Below are 10,902 nucleotides of genomic sequence, written 5' to 3' on the forward strand. Positions count from 1 at the left end.
TAATGATGTTCAGATAATTGCTCTTTCCAAATGTTTCTTCTGCAATAAATTCAAATAATAGTTATGCACAGAGAAACAAGCACCTCAGACTCAAGGGGAGTCTTGTTTATGGGTCAATAGTGCAGCTATGTGATTCATTCCCAAAATTACATGTGCAGAGATCTTTTTATTCAAAACAGGGAATGTATAAAAAAAAATCCTTTCATTTTAATAATTGTATTCAGTTAGTAAATCCATTCCCAGAATAATGGAAATCATATGCAGCGTAGGGGAATAATTATATATGTATTTTCATGCAGAGTTATTTATATTTAGATGATTTTATACATATATACACACACACACAAAGACATATAAAATACAGCTTTATGTGCTGTAAAATAGTAAACATTTTTTTCTATTTCTAATGGCAGTAGTTCAGTAAGCTGTATCTCCTTGCATCATGTATGTCTTTACTAAATTGCACAAACTGAAGCCCTTCTCCAGACCAGTTCACAGATTTATAATTTATTTATGTATCTGTCAAGAGTTTAGTGATTTGCTCTCTTTAGTTAGAAAGGAGAAGTTCTAGAAATCATCACTGGAATAGTTCTAGTCCTTCAAATAGAAATACAACTGTATATAATTAGTGAAGAGGGATTCCAGGTCCCTGCTGCTTTGGCTTTTTCTACATTCATTCCCAGTTATTGATGTAAAGTTTTTAACATCTGTGTAATTCTGTGAGAGCTGTCTGTGCAAATCCAGGGCCAAATAACAATAACAAATAACAAAAGGCAAATCATAGTTCTTGCAGAACTTAGAGCAGCTTAAAAAGCCACTGAAACTATGTTTTTGTGAGTTATTTTCAGTCAAGTCCTACACAGAGCATATTCAGAAATTCTCACACAGCTTAACTAGCAGCTTTGAATGCCTCATGAATTTTTATGATCTTGTTAATACTGAAATAGTGGAGTCCTTTCTATATTGCTTAGTTTATGTTGGCAGTAGAATGGGGAGTTATATTAATCTATTGATGCCTGCATCTTTTTATGTACTCTAGCAAAATGTATGTAGAAAATAACATGTGTGATTCAGAGTTTTTGGGGCTTGACAGCTAAAGCCTGGGTTTATACATGACAAGATGGCTCAGGTACAGTGAAACATTTTTTAATTTAGTCTCCAAGCAGAATCCACTGTTTTTGCACAACCTGGAACTGTTCTCCTTGTTCGAATTTGCCAAACAACTTTAGAGCTGCTCAGTGGGTGCTCTCAGCCTGCCTGACCAGGTCAAAATCCTGGCTTCTGATGAGTGTTTTCAGGGCACTGCTAAGGTTACAGAGGGGAAAAATCACATTATTCAGCCTACCTGTTGACTCAAAATGACACCAAGACATTGAGAATACCCTTTTTCTTGGTCTCAGCTGCTTCTCTAAGCACAATTCTCACAGCACCTTCACTCCCTACACAGTTCCAGCCCACTCCCCATACTACCCATCAATTCCATTGTTTTCTGCCTTCTATCAGCTTATACACCACTGGTGCAAGCAGCATTTCTCAGGTCTGTGATCCTGCAGGCTTTTGATGAGGATTGTGATTTTCACATTTTCACTCCCCCTTCAAGCCCACCACCAGTGTGGCTGAGCCACTGCTCAGGGCTCATCAGGAGGTGCAGTTCACAAACCAAAGCTGCAGTTCAGTCCTGCTGGTCACAAACCAAAGCTGCACTGAAGAGAATGAAACCAATCCACAGAATCCAACACTTATGGAATCATTTAGGTTGGAAAACACCTCTAAGACCACCAAGTCCCACTCTTGACCCAGCAGTGTCAGGTTCAACACTAAACCTGGAACATCTACATGTCTTTGAAACACTTCCAGGGGTGACGACTCTGCCATTTCCCTGACAACCCTTTGGAACAGGCTGCCCAGGGAAGTGGCTGAGTCTCACCTCAGAAATTTTGAGGAAGAAGATTTTGTGGTGCTGACATACATCATCCTCTGAAGAATGAAAGAACTAGGGCTCAGCCTAAAGAAATCCACCACACAGAGAAAAGCCACATATAGAAGAGCTTGCTGCAGAAATGGAAGACATAAACTGTCTTCTTGCTGTATTCCTCAAGAATTAGTGGGGTTCACTTGCAATTTCTTTTTTTTTTTTTTAATACCAGCAAGGTCAGCATGACAGTATAGTAGATGTTTGTGGAAGCTGGGGAAGGTTTTTGTCTGGTGGTGCTAAGGAATAAATTGCAGAAAGGTGACTTAGTTGCAATTAATCCCTCTCTAACAAGGCACTAGGTTACTTCCATGGTTCTCCCATGGCCTTTTGCAGCAGTTTTCTGGTGCTCACAGGTTAAAACTTCTGGACTAAATCATTGGCAACCTGATACAAGACAAGATAAAACCTTTATCACAACAAGACTATGAACAGCCAGAAATCACATAGTGACCAGTAATGTAATGACAATTTCTCTTACTCTATAGGTGCCCTGAATCCCCAAACCCTGGCTGGGAGTGAGAAATATGCAGACACAGGTGTTTCTAACTCCACGTGGAATAATCTGTGCTTCAGCTCTCTTCATCCTTTTCTCTTTTTCCACACTATAATCAAAGCCTTTCAGTGCAATTTTCTTAACTGACAGAAAACAAGAGATAATTGTTGAATCTTTGAATGACTTCACCCAGAAAAGTCTCTCTCCCATTAATCCATATATTTCTGTCTCCAGCAGAACCATTATATACAGATGAGAGGGTTTTTATTTGCTCAGAACTTATTTCACCCTGAATTTTTTTACAGTGCAGCAGAGAAAAAGCCATAGTCATACTGAGTGTATCACTTCTAGATAATAGCTCTGCAAAACAGGGCTTCCTGCTCTCATCCATACATTATGCACAGAGCCAGGGCTTAACTGTGCTCCCCCTAGCTGACAGAAAAAGAGCAAAAAAGGAAAATCAATAGGAATGGGGAAAAGTTTTAATTAACATCTAAAATTCAAAATGCTGCACGCATCAGTCTGGAAAGTCTCTAGTGATAACACCTGAGCATCACAATATAGAAATGCCACAACACTCAGTTACACTGTGTTTTAAAGCCATGTGGTAAAAAAATAAAATAAAGTTGCTGCTAAATAATTGTATTCTCTTGGCCCAACTTTAGTGGAAGCAGAGATTTGTGTTGATATTCTGGAGCAGGAGATTCCAGTTTGTGTCATCTGGATGGAACCAGTGGGTGGTGTAAATGTGCTCTTCATTAAGGCAATGTTAAATGAAAAAGCTCTATCAAAACCCATTGAAAACTTCCCAGGTGCCTTGCTGGGCATTGGAACTTGGGAGGCACAAGTTTATCTTCCCAAACAAGTCACAAGAATATACACTCACACATGTTGAAAATAAACAGAAAATGGAGTCTCTTCAATATATACTCCAATTTCCCAACATCTGCTCCACAATAAACATACACTGCACAGTTGCTGAACATTAGTCCTTTCATCAGCAGAGGTAATTAACTTTGAATAGCTGACTATCTATTTCCAGTTGTTACATAATGCTTTACCTTAAATAGCTCTCTTGGAAGAGAGAAACCCCATGAAGTACATCTTAAGGATCACTTTTCAACAGCATCAACGTGGTCATGGCCACAATGTCTGCCTCGGGGTGAGCTGTGCCCCACCACTCTCCCAGCACCTCCTCAGGTGGCACGGGGGCAATGGCTAACACCACACAGCAAGCAATGAGTTCTACTGCTGCAAGAGCTGCTGCAGCAGTAAAGGGTGAAATGTGCCTGCAGGGAGGCTGGGAGAGCTCAGGAACCCATCTGCAGATGCTGCTGCTCCTCCTCTGAGAGCAGAGCCCCAGGACCCCCGAGGAGCTGCTTCATCTCCACCCAGCTGCCCAGGGTCCTTTTGTCCCGTCACAGAGGGCATCTGGAGGCATAGGGACAACTGGTGGGTCTTCCCCTTGTAAAGACTGTCAGATGAGCCTGAAAGGAGGCAGGGAAGCTGGCCATGCCTACCACAGCCAGAGTGCTTCTGAGCAGCAGAATAAAACCAAATGCAGTGCAGACTGCAGGGGCAGCAGTGCTTGAGGCAGAGAGGACTCGGCTGGCTCCGGCCCCACTCTGAACTGGGAGGACAGCACCCCTCCAGGACACCCCTCCAGACCTCTAACATCTCCAGCTTACTTTTTGGCATGTAAATTTCACCAAAATCATCTCTCAAGCTCTAGAAGTCCCTGATGCAGGCATATTATTATATATTATATATTATATATTATATATTATATATTATATGTTCAATTTTAAATGAAATTGAAAGCCAGACCTCCAGTTCCAGTGGTAGAAGGGGCCTGCCTTGTCTCTCTGTCATGTCTTTCCACTATTATTGCTATAAAAGGCATTTTGCAGTGAAACAGTAGCAAATCCATACTTTATGTCTCATCCTGGGCAGTTACAACTTATCTAAAACATCTGAATGACTAAACTACAGGAAAAAAAACCCCACTGAAACAACAACTTTGATTGCACAAAGAAAACAGAGGACACCTAAAATCAGGGCAGTGGCCTGAGTTTTACACTCATAAAGTCTAAAAGCATTCTTCCAACAGTATAAGAAAAACAAGGGCTAGTATTAAAATTGTTCCCTCCCACCCAGAGCCCAAATCTCACTGTTGGACTGACATTTCTTGTGCTCAGTTCATCCATTACTCACAGAGCAACACTAGTGACTGGCAATTTTTAATTAGTTGGACTTTTTCTTTATAAAATACTAGTGATAAAGGACAGGCTTTTCAGGAGACCTCGAAAAGCATATGAGCAATAACAGAGAAAGATGGCTAGATTTTGACATTAAATCAGTATGGAAAGTTGGGCCATGAGCATCTTTAAAAAGGGCTACTCTGTCAGCACCTGAGCAATGGGAAAAGGTCTGCAAGCAGAATGGGTTTGAAATCTGTCTCTTCTAAATTATTCAAAATAGTTTTTGAATGTTACAGTTTGTGTTGTTCTTTAAGGAAGTAAACTCAAGTGCCAGCTTTTTGTAGCATAGTTCCTGCAGTTATCAAATCTGCCTCATTCAAATTTCTGCCCAGCTGCTCAGTAATCTAATAATCGCCTTCCAATTTTACAGCTTACACAAATTACTTTTAAATAGAAAGATATGACTGACAGGGAGAGAAATGAACCTGAGAATTATCTAAATCATTCTTTCCCTGTCCATCTTGACATTGCCTAGGTTTCAGAGATACCAGGGTTGCTGGAGTCACACCTTTAATCACTTTGTGCCAGGAATATCAGGCTGGAGAGCTGATAAATGTGTGCAGTTTGCAGAAAGATTAAGAAAAATAAGTACTACCTGGATGCCATGGTGATAAGTGAATGATAGCATTACATTGCTTCCCACCAAAAGTATTGCCCCAGCTGTAACCAGGGCTGGATGCAGTGCTTTGTTTCCACAGTTACAGAATGAAATTTTAGATCCATAATTTAAAAACAAAAATAAAAAAAATAAATAGTATTTTCCTGAAGTAAAAATGATCCTCTAAATTCTGATGAGACTATAACTGCTATTGTGCCTATGTAACTTTGCATATATTGGCCCTGGGTGTATATCACTATAATGGTGATAAAGTCCTGGCCTTTTACACCTCCAAGAAGAAATGAAAATTTTATGCTAAGGTGAAATGTGAAAAATTGAAACTTTCCTGTTAACAAAGGATTTTCATACGGGAAAAAGACTTAGAGGCTGTCCAAGGCACTGAGAGACATCCACAAAGGCTGCGCTCAGTCCTGGGGCTGCCTGCCTCAGACTGTGTCCTAGGGAATCCTTCCCTCCCTGGGCTATAGGGCAGCCAAGGAAACAAGCCACAACAGCTGAAAGTGAGCCTTTTTTTTCTAAAACTGCCTCACAAAGGGATACACATAGTGTAGTAAGTGTGGGCCACCACAAAGCCAAAGTGGTGCAACCCTTCTTCAGTGATCCATGGGAAACTGGTGTCAGAAGATCAGAGCTACACAGCAGCTGATTAATGAGCACCTGGTCTTGCATGAGTTACAGCCATGCCCATGCTTGAACAGACCTGTAGGCAGCCCCATCCCATCCTGGTTTATCCATGGCCTGACAGTTCAGCCCAGACCCAGTGAGATGAGCTGGGAGAGAGAACCCCAACTCCAGCCTCTCCTCCCACGCTCCTGAGCAACCAGGTCTAGTGGAAGGTAACCCTGCCCATGGGAGTGGGGGTGGAACCAGATGATTTTTAAGGTGCTTTCCAATCAAAGCCATTCTATGAATCTATGGGGTTTTTTTCCCATGCACTCTTTCTTTAGATAATTATAGATTTATCCAGATGCCATTTTTTTCTTCCTGGATCTTATGGTTGATTCTTAATCTAAATCAAGTTCTGCTGATTCTGTTGAAAGCAGACACTAAAGTGTAATGGTAATTACTGCCATTGCAAGCAGAGATGATCAAACTATTCAGTGCACAAGATTTCTGGTTTTCAGGAAAAACCATCCCCATCTACTTATGGCATTTATCTAAATGTGCTTTTAAAACAGTTTGGCAAAGGAATAATTAGTATTGTTTTCACAACTATAAAATACCTTTTCTGCTATCATGTGATTTTCAGTGAACACCAATAAATAAGCAAGAATGAAATAAGTAAATATTTGAGTGATGTAGGTTTGAATATGTGGACATGTCTTTATTAACACAGTTGAAATTTTTGGGATCAGGCCTCATGAACCTGTGTTGTTTGGTCCCTTTTCCTCCCTCTTCTAACACCACAGAATATGTCTTGTTAAGTTTTTCTAATCATCTCTCTGAAGTTGAAAAAAAATCATAGAAACATAGAATGGTATAAGTTGGAAATTATCTTCAAGATCATCAAATTCCAACTTCCTGCCATGTGCAGGGACTCTTTCACTATTCCAGGTTTCTTAAAACCCCATCAAACCCGGGCCTGAATGCTTCCAGAGGTGGGGCATCCACATATTTTCTGGGCAACCTGTTCCAGTGCCCCACCACCCTCATGTAAATTTCCTCCTAATATCTAATATAAATATGACCTCCTTCAGCTTAAAATCATTCCCCTTGTCCTATCACTGTATCTGTAATCTATTTTAAGGTGTTCCTGGGAATAAGTGAATCTAAGTCCTGACATCCACACAGCATTGCACAAAACTCTGGGTCTCTGGTCCTACATGCTGTTCCTGGAAAGCCAAAATTCAAATATTTCAGAGCTAGATACTTTTTAAAAATTGAGATATGCATTGGATTAATGTACATACAGACTTTAAAACACCTGGAATAAACTGACATCCTGGCTTTTCCAAGCTAATTCAGGCATAACAGCCAGGTATCTGGAACTGATTTCATTGTAACATTACAGCTGCCAGGAAAAAACCATATTTTTTATAATTTCATAAAGTATCTTATACAATGTAATCAATGTGCACTATGGTCCACAATTTATTACCTACAAAGGCTTGAATTCAACTCCCAAAGCACATGCTGTTACTATACAATATAACACAAGTAATTTCTGGAATCATTTTCCTGTCCTTTAGGATTAAATTCTATCTTAGTAAATTTCCCACATGCTTCAAAACAAAAACAGTGTAAAAGATGGTAAATGCTGTGGTTTGGCCCAGTCCATACTAAAATAATAAACAAAGGCAAAATTTATTGTGTATTGGAAGCTACTTTTCAGATCACTTCAGAGAGGACATGAATCTGTGTGCCAGAAAAGGAGATAAATGTCTCCCTTAATGCATATCTCTCTTTTCACTCCAGTAGAGTAGCAGGTTATATTTAAACTCTAAAGGACACCATCACCTTGCCCCTCTTGTTGGTAAACATATTAGCCCCTAAATTTGTTCCTAAAAAAGTCAGTATTTATTAGGCTCTAGTCCAAAGCCTGACATTCACAAAGGTCTGCACACAAGTCCCATTTAACTCTCTAACTTGCACCTTTCTTGCAGAGCCAGGATTTGTGTTTCAGTTGAAATTCTAATAGGTGATGTTCATACCAGCTGCCTGGTCTCCAGTGGAAGCCTCCTGCCATAGCTCACTGCACACTGACTGCTCCTCCACACAGTCCAACAGAGCTGCTGGTGGGACCCTCTGCCCCTGCTGCCTCTGCTCCAGGTCCATAGCAGGGGCTCCTCCTGGCTGCACAAACTCCATGCACACACCTTCCTGCACATCCACGGGGGTCAGGTGGCAGCAGAGCTGCACAGAGGAATGGCACTCATCTCAGTGAGATGGCCGAAAAATAATAATATTCCTTATGTTCTCTGACAGTTGAGCCCAGGCCTGTAAATGGGAAGGGAACATGCCCAGACACACTCTCAATTTACAGCTGTCTAGCACAGAATCACTACAGACATGTCTGGCTCAGTTTGGCCCATGCTAACCAGCATGGGCCAAAAATTTCCCAGGCAGAGTCTGGGAGTTGGGACAAGCCAAGAACCATTCCTGACAAACTGTTTCTCATTTCTCTGTCATTCCTTACAGGAGATCAGTGTGATGAGTTCATGTATCTAGATAATAGGTCAAATTTCCCCACTGTTTGGAGAACATGTTTGTGTGTATCACCCTCATATCTCTCAGAAAAGAGTTATGCAAAACTTTCTGGGTTTTTTGTTGGGTTTTTTTCAATATGGAGCAGGAAAACAGAAAATAATTTCCAGGTTCACACTCACCAATGTTTTCCTATTTGCTGGTCCCTAAAAATTTCCCAGTGACTCCAGATTCTTGTAGGACACAAAGCTCACTGACAGGAAAATTGCTTTTCTTAGACACTTCCATGTACCTTCTGAAGTAACAGCTGATGCCCCAGTGACCAGACTCAGGGTAAAGCCAGTTGTCCAAGCACAGTACTGCAGTTTGAGGGTGAGGAGAGCTGCCCTTCTGCTCTCTGCATTTTTCATCCTGTACTGAAGCTCCCTAAAAGACAACTGCCTTAATTCTTTGTGATGTTAAATGGCAGGAGATGACTCATTTTGAACTAGCAAAAAAAAAAAAAAACCAAGAAAGAAAATGCCAAAGTTCTCAAGTTCAGCATTCCAAAAATGACTTTCAATTTGACAAGCATGAGTAGAAAGAGCTCTTCACCAGACTTTGAACTGCATCTCTGCTTAGCCCAGGAGCAGCAAAGCACAGGTCAGGCCAGTGAAAAACACAATGGAGAGCAAAACAGAGAACTGACAAGGAAGGCATTTGCATTCACAGAAGAAAAAGAGCAGAATAATATTAATCTAAAAAAACAGACAAGGATTTTGTTTTTAACAAAATAAAAGAGGGGTGGTAACAACTCTGCCTGCTCCCTAGGAGTAAAGCTGTTGCCATTCTCCACAGTATCTCCAATGGTGCATAAATCAAAATCCTGAAAGCAAAATGAGATGACTCATCTCTCAGATGGGCATCTGTCTTGCTGAGAGCAATGCAGAGCAACCAGTTACACTCCTGGAGAAGGTATTCTGAGGAAACAGACTTACAGGCAAACTATCACCAGCTGAAGGTACTGTCTGGTGACAGTGAAGTTTTCTACATCTTGTAAGATGTGGTCTCTTCTCAAGCCCTTAATCAAATTATTACATTCATATATTTCTGAAAGCCATGACATGGAATGATAATGTTTCCAAGAACATTTCCTGGTTTGATTTCAAAACCCTGGTAAAGAAAAATCAACTTTTCTAGAAAGGTAAGTTTGCACTCCTGGGGGAGGCTACATTACTGCTCGGGTGTAGCAAAGTAAAACACCAACATTTTGGGCAGAAACAAACACAGCTTTAAAACAGAAATGCAGCACAGCATCAATCAGTTTGTCTGTGTACAATGGGAATGCACTTCCTGTTGCACAAGAAGCCCAAAAGAACAAAATGTGGAAGAATATAGGAAGTTATCTGTAACATCCTAAAACAAGCTAACAGGTAAAAAGTTGTAACAAGAACTATGCAATAAATATAGTTTACTGGCCCTCTGGGCATTTTTGTCTTCACTTACTAATCTATCTTCCATTCCAGCCATCGTTAACATTTCAAAATGTCAGCAGCTTCCAAAGAGCCACTGTGTCTTTCAAAGTAAATAGCTTTAAAAAAACATCTTCCCCAAAGTTCATTAGTAATGCAGCGCTGCTGCCATAGTTGATGCTTCATGCTGATGAGGTGGAAGCACTGTGAACTAGCATACTTTTATTTTATCTTAAATTAGAGGAACCATCCCATGAAGGCTCACTGCAGGTTAAGGTGGCTGCCCAAGCTGGAGCAGTCAGGCTGAGGGACAGCCCCTCCTGCTGCAGACATAGCAGTGGGCAAGAGACCAAGGACAAAGAATTTGCAGACAGCTTCACTAAAGAAAGTTTGGCATGGATGAGGACAGCTCCAGAGCAAGTGAGTGAATGACATGATGACAACTAGATACACGGATGTAGTTTTTTCCCAAATACATATAAGCCCTGTGATATAGGGAAGGCCAGCAAAATGTGCACAAGCAGGAGTCTAGTGAGCTCTTCTTTTAGCCTCTCCACAGGTCCAAGCTGAAAATTCATGCAGTTGTACACAGCCAAGTGGTATTTTGTAAAACAGAGTGGACAAAGAAAACCCATTTATGAGGTACATGTCTTCTGTCAATTGCCTGTTATGGAGCAGGCCTACCTGGTAAGGTGAGTCATGAACTTATGTTTTCTCCATCCTTGGCAGAGCAGCATGTACTGCAGGGACATTTTAATGGCCTCAAGCTAAAAGAGAGTAGGTCTAGACCAGATACTATGAATAAATTCAGCAACAATTCCATACCTCTTAGCCATGGCCTGCTTCATTCTGAACATCAAAAATCCCAAACACAAAATTTACGTCATAGAAAGATTTTCTAATGGCCAGCACGTGAGTATAAAATATCCAGGCAGGGAAGACATACCTGAGCTGTTATG

Source organism: Molothrus aeneus, chromosome 4, assembly GCF_037042795.1.
Source record: "Molothrus aeneus isolate 106 chromosome 4, BPBGC_Maene_1.0, whole genome shotgun sequence".
Taxonomy (NCBI): Eukaryota; Metazoa; Chordata; class Aves; order Passeriformes; family Icteridae; genus Molothrus; species Molothrus aeneus.